Below are 19,310 nucleotides of genomic sequence, written 5' to 3'. Positions count from 1 at the left end.
CACAGAGATCAGTGTCCCCTGAAGCCAGGGGACTGGATGCTAGGATCTACCCCCTCATTGAGTACCCAGACTCTCAGGTTGGGGCAATGCAGGGGAAAACTCAAGCCTTGAATTTTTAAGTTAGTACAGGCATAAAATAGCAAACCAAAGCACACTCCTCCTTTTAACTACTCCTGTTATCCAAATGTGATTCCTCCATCTTTCAAATACTAAAAAGGTCTCCAGGTCTAGAAGAGCTCAAATAAAAGTTGTTCCACTCCCCCAAGCATCTGCTTCATGTCCTGGCTTTCTTGGCTTGCTTTAAATGACTATCTCCCGCACTTTGTTAATTACGTGATTACAGCATCCATTGACAATGAGAAAATTAAAACTCCATGCTGCCTTTCAGACAACACTTTATTACTCTGCAAAAGAGGCTGAATGCAATTTAGCAAAGCGCTGTGCTGAACAACCGGAATTGTTCTCTTCCACAGGCTTCCTCCTCCACTCCCACTGTTTCCCCAGAGACAGCAGTGTTTGCAGAGGCTTAATAAAGCAGGAAAGAGAGCAGGTGTGAAAGGAAACATCAATTACCATTAGCCCTGACAATCCTGGACGATCCCACCCATGGAGAAGGAGCAATGGCAGTCAATTCTGTATTTCTTTCTATGCAGATAATTAAGTGCTTTGCTTTTCTGGTAAGGGTGAAGCTGGTTAGGGCTTTGGGATGGAGGGGAAGCAGGGATTACTGTTAGTAGTATCTGCGCTACAGTTCTGACTGTAGGCCTGGACTAAGTTCAGACTTCCACAGACAATCCCTCTCCTGAAGATTTTGCAACACATGGGAGCACTAACGGTTCTGCTGTACAACTCCCATTGGAGACGAGGGATACATCCCATTGGATGACGAGGTCAGATACGCACAGGTTCAAAGGAGCACGCCTTTTTCAAGACTGAATGCTAAAACCTTTAGAGGAGTTGAACCGCTAACCAGCTTCCGATTATGGACCAGGTTCTCCGGACTCCAGGATGCCCAGGAAGGGCAGAAGTGGCACTGGGTTCTTTGGTGATCTGGCCACAATGCAGAGGCTGAGTGTTTTTTACAGTCTGGCCCAAAAGGAGATGCCCAAAGCCTCAGCGGCAGTCTTCGGTACCGTTTCCTCGTTATCATCCTCTTCCCCTGACTTGGACATTTCCTTGCAGCAAATTTCACAGGTCTTCCAATAGCTAATGGGAGGTATTTATTTCCATTCCTTTGGTGCTTCAATTTTAAGTATAGCAATAATTCAATGTATCTCATTTTGGGGGAATGAAAGATTACCCTTATTTTCAGCTCACTTTTTTTGTGTTTTATTTCTCTCTCTCCCTTTTTTATTGAGCTCTGAACATTAATAATCAGCCCTCATTAATTCAGTTAATTCTTCAAATCCTCATATTCTTCATGCCTAGCACTATAAAGCCAAAGAGGAGACTAATGAAAGCTGAAGAGATGGTTAGAGTTATTAAAAATCAATTTTTTTTATTTGGTAACCCTGGAGGTGTTAATATTCTCATCGCACATCTTCACGTTGTCATTCCTCCCAGAGGAATTCTAAGCTTTGTGGATTTGCAAGACACAGGAGGGCCTCTTCCAAGTTTTCGGGAACCCTTTGGTCTCAAGGTGTTACAGTCAGATGTAAGTCATGCCGTTACAGGACCTTCTCTCGGGGGGCTGCTCACCTCTCTGAAGTGCAGGAAGGGGAAGAAGACCTTCGCAGTCCAGAAGACTGTTGTGCATTGGTGTCCGTCCTCCTACGGGTGTTTTCGCTGCGATCAGCACAGGGGACGGTCAGGAAGGGGCTGTGCGGGAGGGAACCCACCTCCCACGGTCCTGGCAGGCAGGAGGGCTGCGATGAACACTTCGGCTCTGGCACGGGCAGAGGAGCAGCCTGGGTTCCTGCCTTTCATTTGCAGAGATTAGCGATAATGGAAAATGCAGAACATTAAACAGTGGAGTGATTACATTGCGGAGGAGGACTGGCAAACAGATTTGTCCCAATGCAAGGGTGTGAAAAAGGGGTCACAAAGCTGAGTTTGCTTCAAGCTTAAGAAGTGTGAGAGATGTTTTTCAGGTTTTGCAACAACTCATTCCTGTCTTGTTTTCGATCTGACTTCACTCCATCAGTGTGCCTTTCCTTCTGGCAGCATTTTTCATTCACTAATACATTTGCATGCCCTTTGGTCACCTGTCTTAATGACTTATCCTTCCTATTTCCTTTACTTGGGTGAGCCCAAGTGTCCCCTGCAAAATCCTGCACATTAAAACACCGTCCTAAGTGTGAGAAAGGGCACTGCAAAGAGCAGAGACTCCCAGTTCCATCTGTAGGGCACGACAGGGGAGAGGGCAGAGCTGGCTTAGGAGAGAGGGAGAAAAAAAGGGATCTGAAACGCTGGCCGAGAATACCAGATCTCCAGCTGGTGATCTGCATGGGGTCTGCAGAGGTACGCTGTCTGCGTGATCTCCTACTTGTTATTATCATTGTGTCTGAGACGAGGCACCATGGCAACCGATGCATTTTCCTTCCCTTGTCTTTAGGGTGCTGCTCCTTTAGTTCCCGAGTCCCTTCTCTGCTGAATGCGCAACAATCCCTTTACCAAAGGCAGAGAAAAATACTTTCGCCAGCACCTTCCTTCCCCTAACACATAGCTGAGAACAGACATGGAAAAACACCCTCTTGGAGGGGGGATCCATCAGCTTTCAGTCCCACTTCTATGAGACAAAAGACTTTGTGGCTTCGGGATGGCTGTGACATTCAGCCCTGTTCCTTCCAGCACATCTTCGATGCCTCCCATGTCAGACTTCACCTACGGAGATGACTCTCAAGGGGATTCCTATTGTGTATGCTGGCCAGGTTCCTGTGGGATTCGCTTTTAAATCTCCTTTTCAAACAGATAATTAAAACATAATGGTGTTTACATTACAGATGGAGCTGAGAGAAAAAATAATAATAGTAATAATAATCATAATAAACACTACTTTGCTACTCAGGGGAGTTCGTCAAATGGCTCTTAGAGAGGCTTGGCACACTTTAATGAGTTTGAAGAAGAGGATTTACACTGAGCAAACTTACTCAGTTGTTCACACGCGACTGGTGAGGTGAAGAAGCATTCAGAACCGTGTAACCGGAGCAGCCAGCACTCAGTCTGCAGCAGGACAAAATAAAAAAAAGAAAAAAAAGAAAAAAGGAAAGGGTATTAAAATCCCATAACTTTTATGGCAGTGGATATGTAGAATGGAATTGCAGCTCTGCAGAGTCCAGAAGCTATTCTAAATTAATGGCTTGGCTTTTCCAGTCCATTCAAACAAGCTCATTTCATGCAAGATAAATTACAGGACCCTGCCACCCTCACTCCCTGAAGAGAGCTTTTTATAATTCACGATGTGTGTGTAAGGGAATGGACGGTTGGGTTTTCTGACAGATATCCTGTGGCACAATGACCTGCTCTGGAGGCTGCAATATTTGATTCACCCAACACCAGCTGGAACAAGAAGTAGCTAAGGAAAAAGAGGGAAAGGACCAAATGCAAGCTCCCAGTACAGCCAGCTAAAACAACCCCATGAGAAATAAAAGAGACTCGCTGCATAAATATCTTCTAAAAATTGCGTGGCTGCCTCAAGCCTTATTTTGTGGGACAAAACAAAAAGCTTCATTTGGTAGTGGAGTCTAGTAGAGGAGAAGTGGCTTGAGGACTGGTCTGGTCTTAATCCCATCGCAAAAGAAATAAAGACAGCCCTAACCTAACAAAGATTAGAAATCCTGTAGCTGAGATTCCTCTTCTCCCCATTTTCCAGTGGTATTAAAATTGGCTCAGTCCACCCAAACAGCCCATTATTAAAGCTAAGAGCTTGACTCTCTGCTTTTCTTTCTTCAGAAAGTCTTGAGGCAATAGCAAATATCCAGTGGACTTTGCCTGTAAGCACACTCCTGTTCCCCTTCTGCCAGCACCATCTCTGTCACTCCTGCGCTATGTTTTTGTCACCCATTTGGGCCACTTAATTACGCTCCCTTTTCTTTTGGAAACAGCTGACGTGGTTATTTTCATGATTAACACTCTTGTGCAGCTAATTGTAATTATACCTTATAATCACAGTTGTGATCGTCAATTACTCATCTTTGCTTCATTTGAATGTTTTTCTTTATCTGAGTTTCTGGAAGTTGTCTTGACTGAATACACATGCACAACAAACTAGCCCAACTTTCCAAACTTCTCTGTTTTTCTCCGGAGGGATTAATTTGAGGCCATAATAATGAATAAAGGACAGATCATTGGTTGGCCTAAATCAATGCAGCTTCACTGGTGTCAACACAGCAATAGTGATTTACAGCAGTTGAGATGTCGGATATTTTACTAAGAAACTGGTGTCATCTAAGAAAATATATCTGCCTTAGAGCCGCTTTGTGATATAGTTTCCACGTATTGAGCAATGCATATTTTTTCTTTTTATACCTCTATCCTCTTATATATTTTGGAGAACCAAGAAAAATCAAACCATCCTGTATACTCGCTAGGTTGTATATTATGCAGCATTTTGAAAGGCATTTCATTCTACACCTTCAAAATACACAGGGGACTGATCCTCCTCTTGCTCATGCCAATTTTTATGTGGTGTAGCTGTCAATTTGAATCGAGCGGCTGCTGGTTTACACCCTAGTGAGTGCAAACTGCATCAGACATCGGATGAATACATCAGTTTTACAGGGAGGATACTAGAATAAATTCTAATCCAAGCCACATACAGGAACCTCAATAGTCAAAGCTGCATACTTATGACTTACAAAACAATATGATTTTCAGCTCAGAACCTGGCCTGGTTTTGCTAGACTTGCTCTAAACCATGGACAGGTGACAACAGATTAATTAATTGTAGCGGGTGCCCAGGAGCTTAGATGCGAGACTGACAGGACCCGAACTATGCCGGGTGCTGCGGAAATACAAAATGGCGTAACGCGAAAGCCTGATGGAAAACTGTCAGTGTGGTTTTCCCTGCTCCATCCTCCTCTGCCCTCTTTGGGCAAACGCTTTACTTCCGTGCACTGGGCTGCAGGCTGGGCCTTCCCAGCCAGAGCATGCGCTGCTTTAAAAATCATTCCCCATTCCCAAAGAATTGGATGAATGAATAAAGAGGTGAACTCCCAACCTGGAGATTACTGCTGCATTAATAAAGCAACTGTGAACGAATTGTCTCAGCTGCCCGAGCCAACCAGGATTATTAAACCAGGTCCCTGATTTAATTAAGAGTGCTTAAAACTCATGCTAAAAACAAAAATGCAGCTCTCAGCTAGAACGTGAGCTTTGTGCGGGAAGGGTCACTGCAAAGGTCAGCTCTTCCCACAGTTTATTCATGATTATTGAATCAAATGCTAAGGCGGAACGGGAGGGCTCTGCTGAGAGGGGGCAGGGAGGGAGAGGTGCTGTCCCTGCCCTCCAGCTCTGAGCACTGCCTGAGGCCAGGAGACAATACAGGTTATTTCTGCCTGCCCAGCATCTTGTGTCAAACGGCCTGAAAGAACAGCATCTACATTGGATTTAAAAAAAAACAAAACAACCCAGAACTGCCAGCCTTGTTACAATGCAAACAGAGCGATGCAGGACAGAACGGCGTGACTTAAATCTTGCCTGAGCCCAGAGGACCTCCCTGCAAGGCGGCCTGGGACACACGGACAGGGTGACACGTTAGCAGAAGCCGTGTGGCTCATACGGAATTACCGCGCTGTGTTTCCTTGCATCAGCAGAGGTTTGTGACACCCTGAACTGGCAATACGGTTTCTCACCAGTGCCAATTCAATTAGATGCCCCTAGCCTGACTAGCAGAAAATGGACCTAAAGTAATGCCTTGTGACCGAGTAAGCATTACACACTCTTTATTCTTTAACTCTTCATTTGGATTTGAACTGTGACTACAGGAAAAAGCCACCGCTGCCCATGGCTGTAGCTGTGAGCTGATAGGAAGCTTTTTTCCTTTTGAAGAAAATCAGTTTTCAGACTTCAAAGGCTCCATACCTCGACTGCTTTTTCCTGGCCCAAGACACTGCTGCATGTTTTTTCCTCAACTGACTAAAACTATCAGCACGCCTGGGAGTTACTACAGCATCTGAAAACTGCCAAAAATGACACTTCTGCCATTTCTGCCAGCCTAGCCAGCACTGGCAGCCCAGCTGCATCCTCTGTAACAAACCAGGTCTGAGATCAGAGCACAAACTGCCTTTAATAATGGCAAGCACTGAAAAGAAAGTGAAGGCAAATTAAGCTTCACAAAAGAAAAGGTAAATGATTCTCTTATTATCCGAGTAGTTTCCAAATGGACCCATCAAAGTTTGGAGAATTATTTTAATTGATAGCTACAGATTAACAATAAGATAAATAGAGATTAGAAAACACCCATTACACTCAGCTGAGGCTGTAGGAAATTTTCAGCCTCAGCTAATTGTTCTATTTTGCAGTTTTAATTAAGTGCAGTCTCCTGAACTGAACTCTTCCAGATAGCGCGAGCCTGCGCATGCCAAATCACCCAAAGTTTCCTGGATACGCTTTTAAATCCTTGGAACCAGCTTCTGACCTTAGGGACTGGAGCCGGACAATAATTACACTGGGTGAGATTCATCATTATGCAGAGAACTAGCATGCCAATGATGGATTTAAAGGAGTATCTACAGGGTCGGCTACGGGCAGATGGGAGCCAGCTCCGGTCCAAAAGAGGTAGACCAGTTTTAGAGCAATGCTGAGCCCAGGGTAATATGCCCAGCCTCTCAGGAGAGTTTGCTGGCCTGGTGCTGGCACCGCACTAATACCTCTGTACGGCTTCCACTTCAGGCCTGGCTGACATCCAGCTGGCCCTGAGTGTGGGCAAAGCACGCTTACAGCTGTAGACATAACCCGATAGCTCTGCACCATGCAGAGATTTGTTGTCGTTTCCCCATACAGGTTTAGGTTTCACCAATTGCACACTTTTCCTACGCTGGCAGAGCTCTAAAAACAGGTATCTCGCACTAAGGAGCCAGGTATCACCAGGCTCCTAAGTTCAGGAGTTTGATGCTATGCCACACAGAGAAGAAAAGTTAATTTAAAGCAGGCTGATAACAGCCCAGCCTGGGTGGCTCACGCAGCCTGCACAGCGGTGCAATGTGGCCCGTTACTGCTCTCATTCGTAACGAAGTCCTGCCATGTCGTGCTCCCACCTGAGCGACTGGGGCTGGACCGGGACGCTGTGTTGCATCCTGGGGCTGGAGGTCTTCCAGGCTGCGCCGCGACAGAGCAGGGATGCTGCCCGGGGTCAGGCAGCCTTACCTTCGCCCTCCGCCATCCCAGCAGTTTCTGTCTGACAGCTGTATTATAATAACCATCTCCGCAGCACAGCAAGCTCATTTCACAAACTGACTCTAATAACTACACACAAAATGGCCTGTTCATTGAGGCCAAGGGTTCCATTTACTCCTGAAACGTTACTTGGAAGAGGAAACGGTATATTTAATTAAGCATCATGTTATGCTAGGCATGAAGGATTAAGCAGCAGGGCAATTTTGGGAGACTTGACACTACTGTGCCAAGAACAGTACCGGTGGCTGTTGGAGTTAGATGGGATTCTGGCTCCCTGGAAAGAAAGCGTTTCTGCAAGGCGTTTCCTCTGGTCTCTCTAATACTGTTTGGTCTTGGGAGTTATGAGAGTTTTTCCCAGTTTGTCACTGACTTTGTATATGACATCCTTAATATATGCAGTCATGCCTCTCCATGTGTCCCCACCTCTGTCTGTATAATGAGGAAAATGGTAAATGCTCTGAATCCTAGGAATAAAATATCCTCTTCGTTTTCTAACCTTTCAGCCACCGAAGCTAAAAAGAGAAAGTACAACTCTCTTGCCGGTTACAAGGTGGGAATACAGAATTGTAAATACTTTGATATACAGTGATCTGAGAGGAAAACCACGCCTGATGCACACTAATGCAGGTGCAATTCACAGGCTGGATTAGGCCACCGTCTGGGTGATGGCTCTGCCAGTCTCTAACTGCCTTCAACACTGAATCTTTTAAAGAGAAGACACAGCCCGGTCTGTGTATGTATGCTACGATACAATAGCCAAATCTTGTGATCTTCCTGCTAGACAGCAATGAAAAATGAAAACAAGTGGGGGTGCTTGCCTTATCATCTCTGCACTCAGGGTCGTCTGCACAGAAGTTCTCATTCGCAAAGGGATGATTATTAAACCGATACGGTCAGCTCCTCCTCACTCCAAGCTGTCTCCGCTCCTAAGCTACGTCTGGCTCTGAATTGCTCACGAGAGGAATTTGTCTCGCGACTATGAGAGGAGTCCATGGAGACGTGCTTTGCATCCAGACATTTGAGAGAAGGTGATGGAAATATCCCCCTATATAGCAGTATTTCCTTGTATCCATTCAACTTCTAAGGTTGATGGTCAGGCAAAGGACATAACTGCAGTTAAGAAAGAATGAAATACAAGAACTTCACAGAAAAAGCTCTAGGGAACAAGGGGGAGCAGGGAAGGAGGGTTGAGATATATCGCTATAGCTGACATAATGAAGAGAGAAATGCAACTTGGAGCTGACAGGGAGGGAACAAATAGGAAGAGCTCCCACAACAGAAGAGAATTGCAGATTTGGTTATTGCAGTCGTATTTGCCCATTTACTACCACAGAAGGTACAAACCTCTGCCTTTCGCTGTAAATGAAGATGGACACAGATGTGTGCTGGCAGGCAGTCTCGCACAGAGGGCATTCCTGCACACTAATGTACTCCGAGGAGCCCTGAGTTTGCACTTAATTGGAGGAAAATACACCGATCCACACATCCTGTTGTTGCTCCAGGTCACCCTGACAAAGCCAGCAGCTGGTGCTCTGGGACTGGGTTGATGGTATATTATACCTGCCACTCTTCATTTGTTAGGACGGCAAGAGTTTTGCATTAACACGGTAATTCATGATGTGGTATTTAGGGGAAGACAGAGGAGATGCAATGTGTGGTTGTAATGCATCTTTTGGTACACATTAAGGGGATTCATCTTATCATCACTGTTCAGCAAAGTTTTTAACCATGCCCTTAACTTTAAATAGCGAATAAAAAGAGAGCAATCAACAGGAGTCCTTTGTGTATTTATACACATGGCCACAGATCTTTTTTATGGAACATCGTTTAAAGCACTGTCATACCGATAAAATGCCTAAAAATCTACCTAGAGACCAAGCAACAATGCATTTGCATTTCCTACCTGTCTTACTGACTCTTTGAGACATCTTGCACAGCCTGTAGATTAGGTGTGCAGGTGAAGAACAGCACGGGTGGGATTATGTGTACAGAGTATGTGCACCTCGAGAACTGATGTTCGTGTTCCTACGCTCCTTCTCCCCAGGCTCTCTCTGCACCAGTGATGCTGCTTTGATCACACTAAAATCAGAAGCATCTTCCAAAAATTCAGGTTGTATTAAGAATCTTATCCTTAATCCCCCAACTTGAGTGTATTGATAAGAAAATACCAATTAAGATTCATATTCCCATGCCGGACCTGTAGTCAGAGACTAAGGAGATTATGTGATCATTCTAATTTCACACCCAGGAATGTTAAATAGCTATAATTTTATCTCATTCAAACAGCAATGGCCCATGAGCTCCAGGGTCCTTTTGGCCTATTTGTTGCTACCACTGCAGATGTCCCTTGACCTTCAATCGAAAGAACCTGGGTGGCCTCTCTGTACCTTCAAAAGAAAGATTTCTGCAAGAGGAACAGCAGTGGCATGCATTAGCAGTCTGACTATACCGGTATCAAAGTGCTCCACCTGAGTCCTCAAGCCAGATCCAAGCATGGATGACAATATTAATGAACAGCTGCCAGTGCCAGAAACTATAGCTCTGCTGCCTGATTGCACGAGGCAAGAATATAAGCTGATGCTTGCTAAGGTAGCAGGAGACAAAGAAGGGTTTTCATACACCTCAATCTACCAGGCACATCTAAAATCAGGCAGGAGCAATAGGACATATTTGCAAGAGACACCTCCAAACTATGTGAAGGGCTTGCAGCTGTAGGATTTTCTCAAATTTGCTACCAATTTACGTACAGTGAAATGACAAGTGTGGCTTAGGGGAGGTTTTATTACCAGCCATCCTTAAGAGGCTGGGAAAACAGGGACTGACTGAGGAAATCTTGCAAAACCTGATCATTTTCCCTTGCAAAATCAAGGTAAATCTGGTGGGGATTTGGAAATTCAAACAGACGATAGCTCAGAAACTCACAATCCTGCTGATACTGGCTGGGCAGAGGATGAGATGAGCCTTGTGCTGTTGATTGGTTTAGTGCATCTATACTAGGCACCTAAAAGCTGGATGTAAAGGTAACCAATGCAGCAGCAATACCTTGTTCCTGTTGCTCTGACATCTTCCATCCCTCTTCATGTTGTCACGTACCCGTTAGCCTCCGGGCCTCCATAAGGTCTGAAGGGAGACCCTTGTTCAGCACGGCGCTCCCACTGAAGCCATTAAGCCTCTGCACGAACGCCCAGAACTGCTGCAGAGAGCTCGTTCCTGGACGGAGGCCTCGGGCTGCAAGCTGCTCGGGCTGCAGCTGCCTCCCGCCGCCTGTGCGCGCAGCACCCAGCAGAATCAGGCTCCCAGACTCGCTTGGCACTAATATAATATGAAAAGTAGTCATAAAAAATAACAGCTCCAGGCTCTACAGATGTGGGAAAACCGACTCCAGCTTTAGCTATTGCAAGGCGTTATTTTTACAGGAACAAAAAAGCAGAGGGTGTTTTGTGAACAAGCAAGCAGACACATTTGCTGGCTGCAGAACCTTGCAGCCTAGATAGTTTAAGCCCAAGCTCTCACTTGGCGTTAGAAGGGAATGAACTAACCTTTTCCATTTCATTTCTGAAAACTCCAAACTAATTATCTTTTCATTCTTCTTCCATCCTTTCACTGCCAAGGGAAAAGAAATCAGGACAGGACTCCTGGGCTTTCTAGATCTTGCAATATTTATCACCTGAAACCTTGTTCCCAACAGGAATGCTCAGCGCTGAATCTTTTGTGCTTAGATGAAACCAGCCAGGGAGACGGGGACAGGCACTAGGAGCATCATTCTGCAGATGGCCCTGAAGGGAACAAGACCATTTCGTTCATGCAGAGCCAAATCACCTACTGAATGTCGGAATTTTTTTTTGTGTTGGGTTTTTTTGAGTAAGGACCCAGAAGAGGGAGACAGGAGCAAGAGAAAGATGGAAGAAAAGAAGAAGAAACAAGAAAAAGCATTGGAAAAAAAAAAAAGAGTAAGGGAAAGATTTAAAAAAAAAAAGGCAGTATTAGGATTCAGGCCAACATTGTCTGCAGCCTTCCAAACCATATGATATATCTAAGGAAAAGGCAGACAGCACATCTGAGTGAAAATTACAGGTGGCTGAATTAATTAGCTCCAAATCCCAACACCCCCAAACATCAGGCACTGGGATTAAGGACTCAAAGCTAGTTTGCTGCTGAATCCCAAACCTTAGATATTATTTGGGTTCTAATTGGAAGCGTTGCAGATGAGTTCGTTTAGGGAAGGAGCGCGCTGTCTTTTCCCATTCTCCTTCACCTGAAGCAGAAAGGCACCTTTCTCTTTCCTTCACCTGCAGCCTTCTCCACCCCTGTCTGTACTTGGTTCCCATTGATCTTAACAAGCTTCCAGTTCTCTTCAAATACCCTGGTGCTGCAAGATGGGTAGACAGAGGTTCACTTTAAGGCAATGGGAGACTTGCCTCTTTCTATCCTTTCTATGCTGAAAAAGTCCTATTGTGCGACCAAAGGGACCCAATGACAAACAGCATCTGATTTTACCCTGAAACACTGAAAAACTGCCAGCTTCTCTTGATTTTGAGGCAAAGCCCCTAAAAGCTCACCAGTAACCACGTGCAGCCAGATTCAGAGAGGTTAATCAAAATAGTTGATAGGCATCAGAACTAGATTCATTTCCTGGTGCCACCATCTAGTCCCTGTGATAAGTCATTTGATCCATCTGTGATTTTCTTCCTATAAAATGGGAATAATCCCTGTTTAGCTAGTGGAAAGATTGGTAGAATAAAGCATTCATGCTGGTGAGATGTTCAGACATTATCCTCGTGTAAGCAGGGAGAGAATCTGCAGAGGTTGAAAAGTTCATCAATCTTGCAAAAAACCATAACCTGTATCTCCTGCTAAATCAGGTATCATATCATTTGCCAGGACCACCTTGTGCAGGTCTAATTATCTGCTGGCAAAGGAGGGAGAGAGCCATAACTGGCAGCGCACTTGCTTCATCTGGATGGTGCCAAACAAGCTGGTAAGTTCATCACAGTCTGTGTACAGCATCCAGAAGTAGTACACAGGGAGACAATTAGTGTTCATGTGGCTTTCGTACTGGATGCGATCAGAGGCCTGGAATATATTTGTGTTTATTACAGCATTGGTACCCAGTCAGGACTGAAAAAACAGTCATCGCCACGATGCTCACTTGAAAAAGGATTTGATGGACAGAAAGCTTGAAAAAGCCTGAACAAGAAAAGAAAAGGCAGTTTTGGAACAGTGTAATCATGTCTCAGTAAAACACTGAGTATGGCAATTATTTATTGATCATGGATCCCTCTCTTAGTCTGTCCCTTTTTCCCAGGGCACTGTGGATCTGCCAAACACTGTGCCAGAGTGAATCAGGTATTTGCTTCCACCTGGGGAGTCAGCTACTCATCTCTAAAGGACACAGTACAGCTTGGACGCAATAGCTTCTCATCAGGGCTGGTTTTATATATAATCAGGCACACTTTGCAGTCTGCAGGTGGCTCAGCAGGTTGCAACGGATTTTTACTGCTTTTATGTTACGCCTTGACCACATATCCATCCCATAGAGCGAGCTACCCGTGGCAGTGGGCAGAGTTTGTTTGGAAGCAGAGTGCTGGCACTCTGCAGCTGAGTTGGATGTGCACCACAGTAACACCATCCGCCTTCTTACCAGGTTGTTCCCTCAAATACCCGAGCATCCACGCTAGTTGCTGAATCCTCTTGGCAATAACCACGAGAAGATAAATGCAAGACAGTGCTGCATACATCTGGCTTAATATCTCTTTAGGTTACATGGAGAGGAATGAAAATCCTGGGTGAGGTTGGGACAAGGGTTTTTCATTCCAAAGTATTTCCAAGAAATGGGTATACACACATTATAAGCACACATTCTTTTGTTTTCTATAGCCAAACCAGTTTGCTTTAAAACAGAAACACAACAACAAAAAAATAAAACAACAGAATTTTGTTCTGCCTTGTTCAAAAACCCATCAGGCAAAGAGACTTCAGAGACTGCATCCCCACCCTTTCCCACCCCTTGGAAGGTGACAGGTGAGCTTACACACATAGCTTTTTGCATCAGCAATGCTTATAACAGTGTAATGTTTTCTGTCAAGTTAAACCAGGGTGGAGATTCTCCAGTATGTCAATATGCATTAGCAATGATGAAGGCAGCAGTAGTCTTTAGCAGGGAACTCTCAGCATGAGCTGACCTGAAATAACTCCACAGGAGGAAAGCCAGACACTACAGGATGGAGACAAGCCAGCATTCCTACTGCAACTTTCAGAATCAGTGTAAATGTTTGGGAACTTCTACTCTCAGCTTGTTCCACCGCTTGCTGAACTGGCATCTGGGGCAAGAATGTGCTGGTGTCACCTCCCCCTCCCGCAGGATAATGAATTCCCATTTCCCTTCTACAAACAAATGGCACATTCATTGCAGTCATTTCAGTTGGATGTCCCAGCTAATACCACTGTAGCAGGGGGCTCCAGATGGTGCCCCTCCATGTCCTCTTATATGTTCTCTTGGCACAGGAGCACATCTCTGGGCTAGAAGAAACTCTGTAGTGGTTTCTCTGGGAGAGATAAGGCTGTCAGGAAACTAGTGCTCTGTCACTGTTTCTCTGACAACAGTCAAATACAAGGGCAGAGTTCCTCCTTGTAGGCAGTGTTAATCTAATATCATAAATGAGAAGGTTGCCAGAGAGATATTTTTTATCATCTCCATTGCACAACCGGCATGCACAGGGTGACATACCAACACAGCACGAGGGAGAGCATACTAGAAAGTGCCTGCTTTTGCAAACTGCTTTACAATACACTTGCCAAAAAAGTCCTGAGAACAATTAATGCTATAGATGCTTTACTCTGTGAATATAAACTTGATCCAAAGGCCACGGCAGTCTTGCCCAGATATCAATCCTTTTGTGTTAGGTCCCTTATAAATACATTAATGTGGCATGAAGCTAAAGGGTTCTCCTACTTGTACAGAGACATCATCCTTTCTTTCTGTGTGCCATGTTGTAGCAGGTTATGCCACAAAAGTACAGTAGTGTTCTATGGAACTAGTTGTTCCCACCAATATCTTTCGGTTAATGATTCCTGCTTTACCTACATCTGGGTCTGTCTGCAGATGCTGTTCCCAAATTGTGTTATCTGCAAATCCAAAAAAGAAAAAATATGGAAAAAAATCCCAATTGGAACAGTTTCCATCAAGGGGAAGTAGTTCAATTAGCTCCCTGTATCCCTTGTTCCTCTGGTGCTGAGCACGGTGAAGCTCAGGAGCGTATCCCTTTGTTAGTCTTTGTCCATTTGTCTGTCCAGCTCTCATCTGTCTCTGTTCCCTTCGTTAAGGGGACAGCAGGTGGCAGGGCAGATGATGGATGGGCAGAGGATGAACTAGAATAGGGTCTACTCATCATCCATTCATGCACCAGAGCAAGATAGATGGTCATGAAGAGCTTTCAATTTATCCAAAGGTTGAGTCAGAAAGCCGTATCACATGCCCTGCAAGGGCCCTTCTCAGAGTGGGGGGTGCTAATTCGTAGCCACTGATGGGCAAAGCATTGGAGAGGGCAGGAGCATGCAGAACGGGTTCAAAGGTGTGATCGCATCTAAACTACAGCTCAGGCTTGAAGATCTTGGACATACTAACAAATTACAGGCTGGATCCTTACATGTGAGCTTCGCATGGATAGCCATGGCCACCCATGGGGAAAAAAATCCTCCATGCCTTTTTCTGGAAGGGGAAGGTAAGTCTGGCAGAAGGGAATCCTCATGGTAGGCTATTTCCTGGCAGCAAGAGCTAGATATTTGTTATCTACAGCCACAGCTATGGACTCTGGACCTAACCCTTGTACTAGGGTACCATGCAGATGTATACTAAAAAATAAACAGCCCTGAGGTACAGCCAGGTTAACAGAAGGCTATGCAGGCAGAAAATGCGGGGGTCAAGAAAGTGGGCAAATGTAAACCTGTGGTTCAGCAGCTTCAGTCTTACAAAATACACAGCCCGAGTAACACAGCCTTGTCACTGAAGAAGCAGGAAAAGGAACCTGGGTCTTCTGTGAAACTTTGCTGACAGCAGCAGCAGAAAAGCAAGTAGTCAGAGGTAGTAATTAAAGGAATAAATTCTGAGCAAAGAGCATGCACCAAACAATTTTTTGTTAGTTATTAGTTATTCAAAAATTGTCCCTACCTCTGCTGCTTCCTCCACTTTTTCAGATGATCAAAGACCTCATTCCAGACCAACACGCTCCTACTCTTTCCCTCCAGTATACAGGGCAGCAAATTCAATCTGTGAAGCTTTTGTCATTCTCTCTCTCACTCTGACTTCCACTCTCTTTTTCTTTGTAAAGGTTTGCAGTGTACCTACCGCAATGATAAAATGCATCCTGTTTACAGGCAAAGAAAAAATCTACCTCAGCACTTTTTCCATGGGAGGAAAATGGGAAAAAAAGAGGTACATTTTAAAGCATTTTAGATTGTGACTTCTGCAAATGAGAAAACGCACATTTCTTCCCCAGATGGAATATAGGCAATTACACTGTGAAAGCAAGTGCTATTTCTGTCCCTTTTGCCTCGCAGCCTTACTAATGCTTTTAAGATACATACAGATACACTTGTTTGTGGTGAGGAAGATGGCCACCGTCGGCAGTTTGCATCTAGCCTTTGAGATCAGGGAATGAGGAAACAGCTTTGCTTCGTAGTAGTTTTCATACTAGTTAAATAAAATTCTTTAAAAGCCTTGGAGGCTGAATTTCTTTTTATCCACAAAAGCCTGCAAACTTTCCTCCAGAGCGTTCTTCAGGTCCAAAAACTGCCACAAGTTTCCACTGATGGTTATTCCTAGTACTCAGGTGCTGGGACAGCGTGGTACCCAAGCTGGGTGCAGTGCTCCTGTACCGGTACGCACGCAGGCACTCCTGAGGGGAAAACCGTGGCAGCAGCCCATGGGTGCTCTCAGCCCTACACCCGCTTTGGCAGATCGGGTGGTATTTATGTACGGACCTCAGACCTTGCTTCACGCAGGAAAACACGCCGTGAAAAAATTGTTACTAACATCGCCTCTCTGATTCTCTTTGCTCTATCAGGATTGAGAGAAGGCATATTTAAGACAACAGCAAATAAATATAGGAATAAATGGATGGCTAGACATATGGATACGTAGACAAATACAGACTGATGGACAGATCAGATCTATCTGGCATATGGCTGTGTACGCCGTCTCTCTGCATTTGCACTCCATTCAAAGATGAGCACGCGCACCTCACAAACAAACCACACAAAGGAATTACAGGGATACCTGGTGAGGGCAGAGTATCGGAGTTGTCTCCTGGCTGAATGATCAGCTTTGGCAGCGCAGATAATTGGCCTCCACCAGGTAAAGAGGTAAGAAACACTCTCCCAGCCCTCTCAAAACTTCTGTAGGCTTATTCTCCTTACTGCTTTGGCCCTTCTCTACGCAAAGAGGTCTTTTTGCTGAATGCAGTCATTCCTGCTGTTAGACTCGGCTTTTTTCAGTTGCCCTTTCTTTTGCATTAGCAGAGTATTGCATTATATTTTGTTCTCCCTTAGCTAACCCTTTATCACTCCATATGTGATTGGAGGAGCTATCTACCAGCAGCATATGTGTTTAATCAACTTTAATACTTCCACAGACTATAAGTAAGAGAAATGTTCTGGACGGGGAATAATTACCATTTTAATTACATTAGAGAAGATAGTTAGACTGCCAGAGGGTAAAAGAAGATCTGTGGCTTAGTGCACTACTAGGCTGGGTAGCAGCAGCCAGGAGTTGGCCCTGCATTGGCTGTAAGGCAGCAGAAATACAGACTAAGGGAGCACATCTCTGAAAAAGCTTCCATACGCACGCAGTTCTGGCTCTGGCAGGAGAGGAAACGGCTGAAACTGCACTGCTGCATCCCTGTCCCATCGCAGCTCAGAGGTAAACAATGAGTCCTGGAGATTCGGAAGCATATTCTCCTACTACAGACTTATAAACATACATAAAGCATTAGGAACTAGGCATTTACATCGGAGTGACTTTTAATAACAAACAGAAAACTTTTCCTCTGGAGTGGGCACAATACTATCAAGACAGCAATCTGCCTCAGGCATGATAAAGACAGGGAAACTGAGATACAGAGGCAGCATACAGCTCCACTAAGGCGATCGTGTGTCAAAGGCACAGCTCTAAATGCAAAAGTCTGATTAAATTTATGGAATATCTTTAAAGTTTGAGCTTAGATTTCTTTCTATTTACCCCAGGGTATAGGGAAGGCACATCTCCTATTTTTCCTCTAAACCTACAAGGGTTAGAAACATTCCTTTTCATAAAGAAACAAGTGCGTAATGCTGAGATTCACATGTAATCACATCTCTGCAACAAATGCAGCCTTAAGAACAAACAGTAAATATTGAGAGACTTGTACTGATAAAAATCACAAAAACTGGCAACGTTATAAATCCCTTTGGAGACTCTGAATATCTCCTGCCTATCCTTAAAAGCTTGCAATCCAAGAAGTATTCGCTCAGTAAATTCTACATAGCTATCTGCTCTTGGTGGTGGGAGATTGGTTGCTGTAAGTCTTACAGGTCTGTTTCCTAACTAGGAGCCTAAAGTGATTTAAACAGGGAAAGAATGAAAAGCAAATGGTGTGTGACACTCCTGCAGAAGCAGACTGCCTCAGTTTTCTGTGAAAACCTTGATTTTCACCAGCAGCATATCAAAAGAAACTGGATTCTTCAACAGGCTTGCAGCACCTCCTCATCCAGCTCCAGGTTTCTCCGAAGGAGCCCCTTGCACATCACACGCTTTGCAGTACAAACTGTCAGGCACAGGAATCCTTCCTGCTGAATCCTTCCGGCTTCAGAACTGATGTGAGTTATCCACAAACAGCTGGTGGCCACCAAATCTTTCCTACATACCAGAGCCCCACCTCGTAATGCAACTAGGTCAGTCCTTTACTGGAACTGGCTCTGTCACTGGAGTGCCAAGGCATGCATTGCATTGTATGAGCTCATTTGCAAACAATGCAGTCCCTTCTTGGGGCCCTTCTCATTCTTCACATCTACACTGCCACAGAGAAACTGCTACATTAAGGAAAGGAAAAAGATGCAGGAACTAAAAAAAGAAACGCTTTGATTTGTTTCAGGTTTGCTTTGAGATTGTATTTCATGACTAGGTTTCTTTTCAGCCCAAATTTATATGAGATTTAAAACAAAAAGATCACTTGTAGGATTACCTCAGCCATCTCCTCATCTCCTCCTTTGGATTAGTATAATCATGAAAGCAAGGAGGCTAATGAGTACTGAATTATGCTCCTGGGACCAATTTCATTAGTCATCTCTTTTGACACACATATACAGCACCTTAGATTTTAAGCACGTGATTATGTTTTGCATTTAGCACCAGCTTGAAATGTACTTGTTTTGGCCCAGTAGTACCAATATTTCACATACTGAATCTCTGCAGTGCTAAGTAACAAATATGCATCAGACTTATTCAAGCAAGGAGGGTTTTTTTTTCCCCTCCTAACTCTTGTGCGGCACCTCAGTGCTGACCCAAGGCAGCCCCTGTACTCCAGCTCTGCACGTACCTTATGCCTTTGCACTTATTGTAGCAGTGCCTGCAGACGAAAGCAGAAAATTATCCTACAAAGACAAAGGAAAATTTGCCCCAAATGCTTATATCAACTGAATCCACTTTTGTAAACGTTATCTTATTTCTAAGCGAGGCATAAGCATATGTTTGGAACCACCCTGGATATGAGATTTATTAAGGTTAAACTCTCCCTGATACATTTAATTTTGACTTGGAGTTGATTGGAACCCACATTACCCAGAAGATGGTCTCAATCACGCTCTTATTAATTTCCTGAGGCAGATATGTCTATGCCATTGAGGAATTGGTTAATGAATTCTAGACTGCAACAATACCAGTAACAGAAATATTATATGCCTCATTTTAGCCTGTTCCACGCAATCCTTTTGACTGACACACA

General features: G+C 44.5%; 1 long non-coding RNA gene across 1 annotated transcript in view; it reads right to left on the bottom strand.

Moving 5' to 3' along the window:
* Positions 1-19,310, bottom strand: part of LOC142598332 (uncharacterized) — a 40,056-nt gene that overhangs the window by 3,346 nt on the left and 17,400 nt on the right. Inside the window, exon 2 of the long non-coding RNA XR_012832594.1 lies at positions 3,090-3,162. This is a non-coding gene — a long non-coding RNA (uncharacterized LOC142598332). The remainder of the gene's footprint in view (positions 1-3,089; positions 3,163-19,310) is intronic.

The sequence above is a fragment of the Balearica regulorum genome, chromosome 27 (assembly GCF_011004875.1).
Source record: "Balearica regulorum gibbericeps isolate bBalReg1 chromosome 27, bBalReg1.pri, whole genome shotgun sequence".
In the NCBI taxonomy this organism is placed as follows: Eukaryota; Metazoa; Chordata; class Aves; order Gruiformes; family Gruidae; genus Balearica; species Balearica regulorum.
This window is presented reverse-complemented; position numbering and strand designations above follow the sequence as displayed.